Source organism: Pristiophorus japonicus, chromosome 15 (genome assembly GCF_044704955.1).
Source record: "Pristiophorus japonicus isolate sPriJap1 chromosome 15, sPriJap1.hap1, whole genome shotgun sequence".
In the NCBI taxonomy this organism is placed as follows: Eukaryota; Metazoa; Chordata; class Chondrichthyes; family Pristiophoridae; genus Pristiophorus; species Pristiophorus japonicus.
Window position 1 is genome coordinate 9,921,153 of NC_091991.1, and position 9,079 is coordinate 9,930,231.

The window sequence follows — 9,079 nt, forward strand, 5'->3', positions numbered from 1 at the left end:
CCTCAGGACAGCCCCTCCGACAGTCCAGTGGAGAGCTCCCTCAGTACTTCCCCTCCGCCAGTGCAGCGCTTCCTCAGTATTGCCCTTCCGACAGTGTAGCACTGCCCCTCCGACAGTGCAGTGGAGAGCTCCCTCAGTACTGCCCCTCCGACAGTGCAGCGCTCCCTCAGTACTGCCCTCTCCGACAGTACAGCGTTCCCTCAGTACTGCCCCTCCGACAATGCAGCGCTCCCTCAGTACAGCCCCTCCGACAGTGCAGCACTCCCTCAGTACAGCCCCTCCGACAGTGCAGCACTCCCTCAGTACTGCCCCTCCGCCAGTGCAGCGCTTCCTCAGTATTGCCCCTCCGACAGTGCAGCACTTCCTCAGTATTGCCCCTCCAACAGTGCAGCGCTCCCTCAGTACTGCCCTCTCCGACAGTACAGCGCTCCCTTTTTACTGCCCCTCCGACAATGCAGCGCTCCCTCAGTACAGCCCCTCCGACAGTGCAGCACTCCCTTAGTACTGCCCCTCCGACAGTGCAGCACTCCCTCAGTACTGCCCCTCCGACAGTGCAGTACTCCCTCAGTACTACCCCTCCGCCAGTGCAGCGCTTCCTCAGTATTGCCCCTCCGACAGTGTAGCACTGCCCCTCCGACAGTGCAGCGCTTCCTCAGTATACCTTCTGCTGCACTGAGAGTGTCAACCTTGATTTTCATAGTCCCCTGGAGTGGGACTATGAACCCACAACCTTGTGACTCAGGCGGGAGTGCTACCCACTGAGCCACAGCTGACAGAATGAGGAATCGACTTGGTATATTCGACCTCAGCTTGAATTTATCTGGTGTCTGCTCACATCTTTAGACTGGTTGAAGTGAAATGTTTAGCACACGTTATGATGAGTTGATCATTAGAAGCTCAGTATGTTGAATTCCACATTGACACGTAGATGTATCCCTTCAGGATTTTCCCAACAAGCATCTCCAGTAGTTAATGGTGAATGTAACAGAAATTGGAACAAGCGTGGGAGAATTCGACGCGAAACCTCTCAAACAGTCCGATTGCTGGTGTTGGATCTGTTCTGATTCCAAACATGGTTATGGAAATAATGTCAGACTCTATCCCTACTAGAGCCATCAGCTGCTCTGTTGCCAAGCTCACTGGGGTCCAATTAGATTAGCAATGTCCTGGGGATCGCTTAGATTCAATTGGATGATGGTTAAGTATATTTAGGTCAGATTGTTCATTTTTCCATATGCAGTCTGATGCGATCCAACCACAACATCGCTCGGCCAGAGTTGTGCAATTGTCTATGCTAAAGATAGCCCTCGATGTCCTTGTAACTGGAGTGCATTTCCAATCTTTTAACTATTAAACGGTAAGCAAAGACTAAACACTGCAAACAAAGGGGTGAATTGAGTGAGGTTTTTAAGATTTTGAGATGGTAGATAGAAACTTTTTTCCACTGGTTGGGTGAATCTAGGACAGAGGGACATAACTTTAAAATCAGAGCCAGGACATTCAGGAGAGAAGTTAGGAAACACTTCTTCACACAAAGGGTGGTAGAAATGAGGAACTCTTTCCCACAAAAAGCAGCAGATGCTAGCCCAATAAATTATTTGAAATTTGAGATCGATAGATTTTTGCTAGCCACGGGTATTCAGGAACACAGAGCCAAGGAGGGTGGATAGAGTGTGGAAAGAAATTAGCCACGATCTCATTGAATGGCGGAGCAGCCTGGTGGGGCTGAATGACCTCTTGTTCTTGTGTTCCCTTCGTCTTGTGTTTTATCTGCAACTAGTTTGAAAGGGCTTGCAATTCTGATTTTAATTGGGGCGGGGGAGTGGGTCTAGTTGAAGTGCTCTTGCAGAGAGCCGGCACGGGCCGAATGGCCTCCTTCTGTACTGTAACCATTCTGTGATTTTAATGGTAAAGCTATTTACATTTAGTGAAAGCCCTGGGGTAGAGCTTCCGCTAAGGTTGTGCTGTTTCTTTCAGCGCGATTCGCTCGCAATCGGCCAAGCCAGCGTAAAAGATCGCAGCATTTCAAGCGCCAATTACATCAAGCGCAATTCGAGTTTCCGCAATCTTTAACGTTGGTTTAGCGCTGCAAGTACATAAGAAATAGGAGCAGGAGTTGGCCATCTGGCCCCTCGAGCCTGCTCTGCCATTCAATAAGATCATGGCTGATCCGATCCTGGCCTCAACTCCACTTCCCTGCCCGTTCCCCATAACCCTTGACTCCCTTATCGTTCAAAAATCTGTCTATCTCCACCTTAAAAAATATTCAATGACCCAGCCTCCACAGCTCTCTGGGATAGAGAATTCCAAAGATTCACGACCCTCTGAGAGAAGAAATTCCTCCTCATTTCCGTTTTAAATGGACGGCCCCTTATTCTGGCGACTCACAAAGTTAGCCACACCCCCAGATCAAAATAATCTCAATGACGAGTTTCCACCAATTGCGCACATTTGCGGCCCTCAGCGGAGGGGCTTCAAATAAAACTCATTTTTTGAGGCGCTCATACACCAGTCGGCACCTTAAAAAAAAAATTTAATCGAGTAAGAAACTAACCAGTGTATACCAATGAAACTAGTAAATGGTTCAGTATAGTTAATTTTAAAGTCATTTTGAGTTATTTAAAATCATGTTGCTCACAGGGTGGTGGACTGGACATTCATAAAATGCTTAGTGTGGGCTCTTGCTATGCTCAAATCTGCTCAAACATAACACAAGCTGCACCTAATAAGTAATCCATTGCTTGCAAAGGCCTTTGGGACGTCCTGAGGACATGAGTGGCTCATTATAACTTCAAGTTCTTTCTTTGTTCTTGTGTTTTGAAAAAATATGCTTGTGTTGATTGGTCAAAGAGGTCAGTTTTAAGGAGCGTCTTAAAGGAGGAGAGAGAGGCGGAGAGGTTTAGGGAGGGAATTCCAGAGCTTAGGGTTCCAGGCAGCTGAAGGCACGGCCGACAATGGTGGAGCGATTATAATCGGGGGCGTGCAAGAGGGCAGAACTGTAGTAGCGCAGAGACCTCGGAGCGATGTGGGGCTGGAGGAGGTTACAGGGATAACCAGAGCTGTTCTTGGGTTGTTAGGTTTTTGGAAAGCTGTGGTCAGCTTTTGGATTATCAGGCGGATTCTATTACAGGCAGGCGATCCGCTTTACCAGAGTACCACCGAGGCGGTGAAGATGAAAATCTACCCTTTCTACTCTCTTAGTCTAATCTTTTAGTCTCTCCTGATAAATCTTTGGTAAATGCGTTCATTGGGATTAAAATGAAAATGCCTCTGTTCAACTTTAAAGAGACTGTTTACATTGACAAAACAAGCATGTATTGATCGATGCTTTGGGAGATGGCCTGAGTAAATACTAGGGAATTCACAGAAATGAACAGGAGATTTTGCCATTAAATGAGATTATGTTCACCAAATCCTATCTTCAGAAAAGCTGATCACTGGTAGTTTATGGAGAAATGTGGACAATCTCTGGGTGTTGGTACAGAATAGACAATTGACTTGCATTTATATAGTGCCTTTCACGAGCTCAGGAAGTCCCAAAATGCTTTACAACCAATGAAGTACTTTTGAAGTGTAGTCACTGTTGTAATGTAGGAAACGGGGCAGCCAAATTGAGCAAGGTCCCACAGCAACATGATAATGACTTGATAATCTGTTTTAGTGGTGTTGAGTGATTAATATTGGTTTCATACCCATCTGAAAGATAGCACTGCAGCACTCTCAGTACTGCACTTTTGTCTTCAAAAAAGGGGACAAGTCTGACTGCGGTAACTACAGAGGAATCTCCCTGTTGTCGGCCACAGGGAAAGTCAGCGCAAGAAACCTCCTCAATCGTCTTCTCCCTGTGGCTGAGGAGCTCCTCTGAGAGTCGCAATGCGGATTCCGTCCACTAAGGGGTACAACAGACATGATCTTCACCGCCGACAATTGCAACAGAAATGCAGGGAACAGCCCCAACCCTTGTACATGGTCTTCTTTGACCTCATGAAGGCCTTTGACACTGTCAACCGTGAGGGATTATGAAGCGCCCACCTCCATTTCGGCTGCCCTCAAAAGTTTGTCACCATCCTCCGCCTGCTCCACAATGACATGCAAGTCGTGATCCAGACCAATGGATCCATCACAGACCCAATCCATGTCCGGACCGGGGTCAAGCAAGGCTGCATCATCGCACCAACGCTTTTTTCGATCTTCCTTGCTGCAATGCTACATCTCACCCTTAGCAAGCTCCCCGCTGGAGTGGAGTGCAGCCTTCGGTCACCCGAGGAAGAGAGTGTTTGAAGACCAGGTCCTCAAATCCGGCATCAAGCTTATGGTCTACAGGGCAGCAGTGATACCTGCCCTCCGATATGCCTCAGAGACGTGGACTATATACAGCAGACATCTCAAAACGCAAGCGAGCCCCAGATGAGCAGAGGAAACATTTCAAGGATACCCTCAAAGCCTCCTTGATAAAGTGCAACATCCCCACCGACTCCTGGGAATCCCTGGCCCAGGACCGCCCAAAGTGGAGGAAGAGCATCCGCTGAGCACCTCGAGTCCCATTGCCGAAAACAAGCAGAAACCAAGCGTAGACAGCAGAAGGAGCGTGTGTCAACCCAGGCTCCTCGCCCACCCTTTTCTTCATCCACTGTCTGCCCCACCTGTGACAGAGACTGTAGGTCCCACATTGGAATCCTCAGTCACCTGAGAACTCACTTTTAGAGTGGAAGCAAGTCGCCCTCGACTCCGAGAGACTGTCTATGATGATGATGATGTAGGAAACGGGTCAGCCAAATTATGTAAGGTCCCACAGCAACATGAAAATAACCTGATAATCTGTTTTAGTGGTGTTGATTGAGTGATAAATATTGGTTTCATACCCTCTGAAAGACAGCACTGCACCAATCTCAGTACTACACCAGGAGTGACAGCCTAGATTTTGTGCTCAAGCATCTGGAGTGGGACTTGAACCCACAACCTCCTAACTCAGAGAGGTTGAGCAATGGCTAACACCTATAATGGTAATATCAATGTCTCCACGTTCCAATGATTGACAGCTCTGTTGGACTTCGCTGACACTGATTATTCAGTTTAATTATTCACTATCACTGATTATTCAGTCTGATTATTCACTATCACCAATTATTCACTATGATTGTTCACTGTAATTGTTCACTATCACTTATTATTCACTGTAATTGTTCACTATCACCAATTATTCACTCTGATTGTTCACTATCGCCGATTATTCACTATGATTGTTCACTGTAATTGTTCACTATCACTGATTATTCACTGTAATTATTCACGATCACTGATTATTCACTATCACCGATTATTCACTTTGATTGTTCACTGTGATTGTTCACTACCACCGATTATTCACTGATTGTTCACTATCACTGATTATTCACTGTAATTGTTCACTATCACTGATTATTCACTGTCACCGATTATTCACTCTGATTGTTCACTATCACCGATTATTCACTATGATTGTTCACTATCACAGATTAATCACTGTAATTGTTCACAATCACCGATCATTCACTGTGATTGTTCACTATCACTGATTGTTCACTATGATTGTTCACTATCACTGATTATTCACTATGATTGTTCACTATCACTGATTATTCACTGATTGTTCACTGATTGTTCACTATCACCGGTTATTCACTGATTGTTCACTATCACCGATTATTCATTCTGATTGTTCACTATCACCGATTATTCACTGATTGTTCACTATCACCGATTATTCACTCTGATTGTTCACTATCACCGATTATTCACTCTGATTGTTCACTGTAATTGTTCTCTATCACTGATTATTCACTGTAATTATTCACTATCACTGATTGTTCACTATCACTGATTATTCACTGTGATTGTTCACTATCACCGATTATTCACTCTGATTGTTCACTATCGCCGATTATTCACTGATTGTTCACTATCACTGATTATTCACTGTAATTGTTCACTATCACTGATTATTCACGATCACCGATTATTCACTCTGATTGTTCACTATCACCGATCATTCACTATGATTGTTCACTATCACTGATTGTTCACTGTAATTGTTCACTATCACCAATCATTCACCATGATTGTTCACTATCACTGATTGTTCACTATGATTGTTCACTATCACTGATTATTCACTATGATTGTTCACTAACACTGATTATTCACTATGATTGTTCCCTATCACTGATTGTTCACCATCACTGATTATTTACTGTGATTGTTCACTATCACTGATTATTCACTGTAATTATTCACGATCACTGATTGTTCACTATCACCGATTATTCACTTTGATTGTTCACTGTGATTGTTCACTACCACCGATTATTCACTGATTGTTCACTATCACTGATTATTCACTGTAATTGTTCACTATCACTGATTATTCACTATCACCGATTATTCACTCTGATTGTTCACTATCACCGATTATTCACTCTGATTGTTCACTATCACCGATTATTCACTGTAATTGTTCACAATCACCGATCATTCACTATGATTGTTCACTATCACTGATTGTTCACTATGATTGTTCACTATCACTGATTGTTCACTATGATTGTTCACTATCACTGATTATTCACTATGATTGTTCCCTATCACTGATTATTCACTGATTGTTCACTATCACCGATTATTCACTGATTGTTCACTGATTGTTCACTATAACCGATTATTCACTCTGATTGTTCACTATCACCGATTATTCACTTTGATTGTTCACTATCACCGATTATTCACTCTGATTGTTCACTATCACTGATTATTCACTCTGATTGTTCACTGTAATTGTTCACGATCACTGATTATTCACTGTAATTGTTCACTATCACCGATTATTCACTATGATTGTTCACTATCACTGATTATTCACTGTAATTATTCACTATCACTGATTGTTCACTATCACTGATTATTCACTGTGATTGTTCACTATCACCGATTATTCACTCTGATTGTTCACTATCGTCGATTATTCACTGATTGTTCACTATCACTGATTATTCACTGTAATTGTTCACTATCACTGATTATTCACTGTAATTGTTCACTATCACTGATTATTCACTATAACCGATTATTCACTCTGATTGTTCACTATCACCGATCATTCACTATGATTGTTCACTATCACTGATTGTTCACTGTAATTGTTCACTATCACCAATCATTCACTATGATTGTTCACTATCACTGATTGTTCACTATGATTGTTCACTAACACTGATTATTCACTATGATTGTTCCCTATCACTGATTGTTCACAATCGCTGATTATTTACTGTGATTGTTCACTATCACCGATTATTCACTGATTGTTCACTATCACTGATTATTCACGTTGATTGTTCACTATCATCGATTATTCATGATTGTTCACTGTGATCGTTCAGTATCACCGATTATTCACTTTGATTGTTCACAATCACCGATTATTCACTATGATTGTTCACAATCACCAATTCTTCACTATAATTGTTCACTATCACTGATTATTCACTATGATTGTTCACTATCACTGATTGTTCACTGTAATTGTTCACTATCACCAATCATTCATTATGATTGTTCCCTATCACTGATTGTTCACTATCACTAATTATTTACTGAGATTGTTCATTATCACCGATTATTCACTCTGATTTTTCACTATCACCAATTATTCACGATCACTGATTATTCACGTTGATTGTTCACTAGCACCGATTATTCATGATTGTTCACTGTGATCGTTCAGTATCACCGATTATTCACTCTGATTGTTCACAATCACCGATTATTCACTCTGATTGTTCACAATCACCGATTATTCACTATGATTGTTCACTATCACTGATTATTCACTATGATTGTTCCCTATCACTATTTGTTCACTATCACTGATTATTTACTGTGATTGTTCACTATCACCGATTATTCACTGATTGTTCACTATCACCGATTATTCACTCTGATTGTTCACTATCACCGATTATTCACTATGATTGTTCACTGTAATTGTTCACTATCATTGATTATTCACTGTAATTGTTCACTATCACCGATTATTCACTATGACTGTTCACTATCACTGATTATTCACTGTAATTATTCACTATCACTGATTGTTCACTATCACTAATTATTCACTGTGATTGTTCACTATCACCGATTATTCACTCTGATTGTTCACTATGATTGTTCACTACCACCGATTATTCACTGATTGTTCACTGTCGCTGATTATTCACTGTAATTGTTCACAATCACAGATTATTCACTATCACCGATTATTCACTCTGATTGTTCACTATCACCGATTATTCACTATGATTGTTCACTATCACCGATTATTCACTGTAATTATTCACTATCACCGATCATTCACTATGATTGTTCACTATCACTGATTGTTCATTATCACTGATTATTTACTGTGATTGTTCACTATCACCGATTATTCACTGATTGTTCACTATCACTGATTATTCACTATGATTGTTCCCTATCACTGATTGTTCACTATCACTGATTATTTACTGTGATTGTTCACTATCACCGATTATTCACTGATTGTTCACTATCACTGATTATTCACTATGATTGTTCCCTATCACTGATTGTTCACTATGACTGATTATTTACTGTGATTGTTCACTATCACCGATTATTCACTGATTGTTCACTATCACTGATTATTCACTATGATTGTTCCGTATCACTGATTGTTCACTATCACTGATTATTTACTGTGATTGTTCACTATCACCGATTATTCACTGATTGTTCACTATCACCGATTATTCACTCTTATTGTTCACTATCACTGATTATTCACTATGATTGTTCACTGTAATTGTTCACTATCACTGATTATTCACTGTAATTGTTCACTATCACCGATTATTCACTATGACTGTTCACTATCACTGATTATTCACTGTAATTATTCACTATCACCGATTATTCACTCTGATTGTTCACTGTGATTGTTCACTACCACCGATTATTCACTGATTGTTCACTATCACTGATTATTCACTGTAATTGTTCACAATCACCGATTATTCACTCTGAT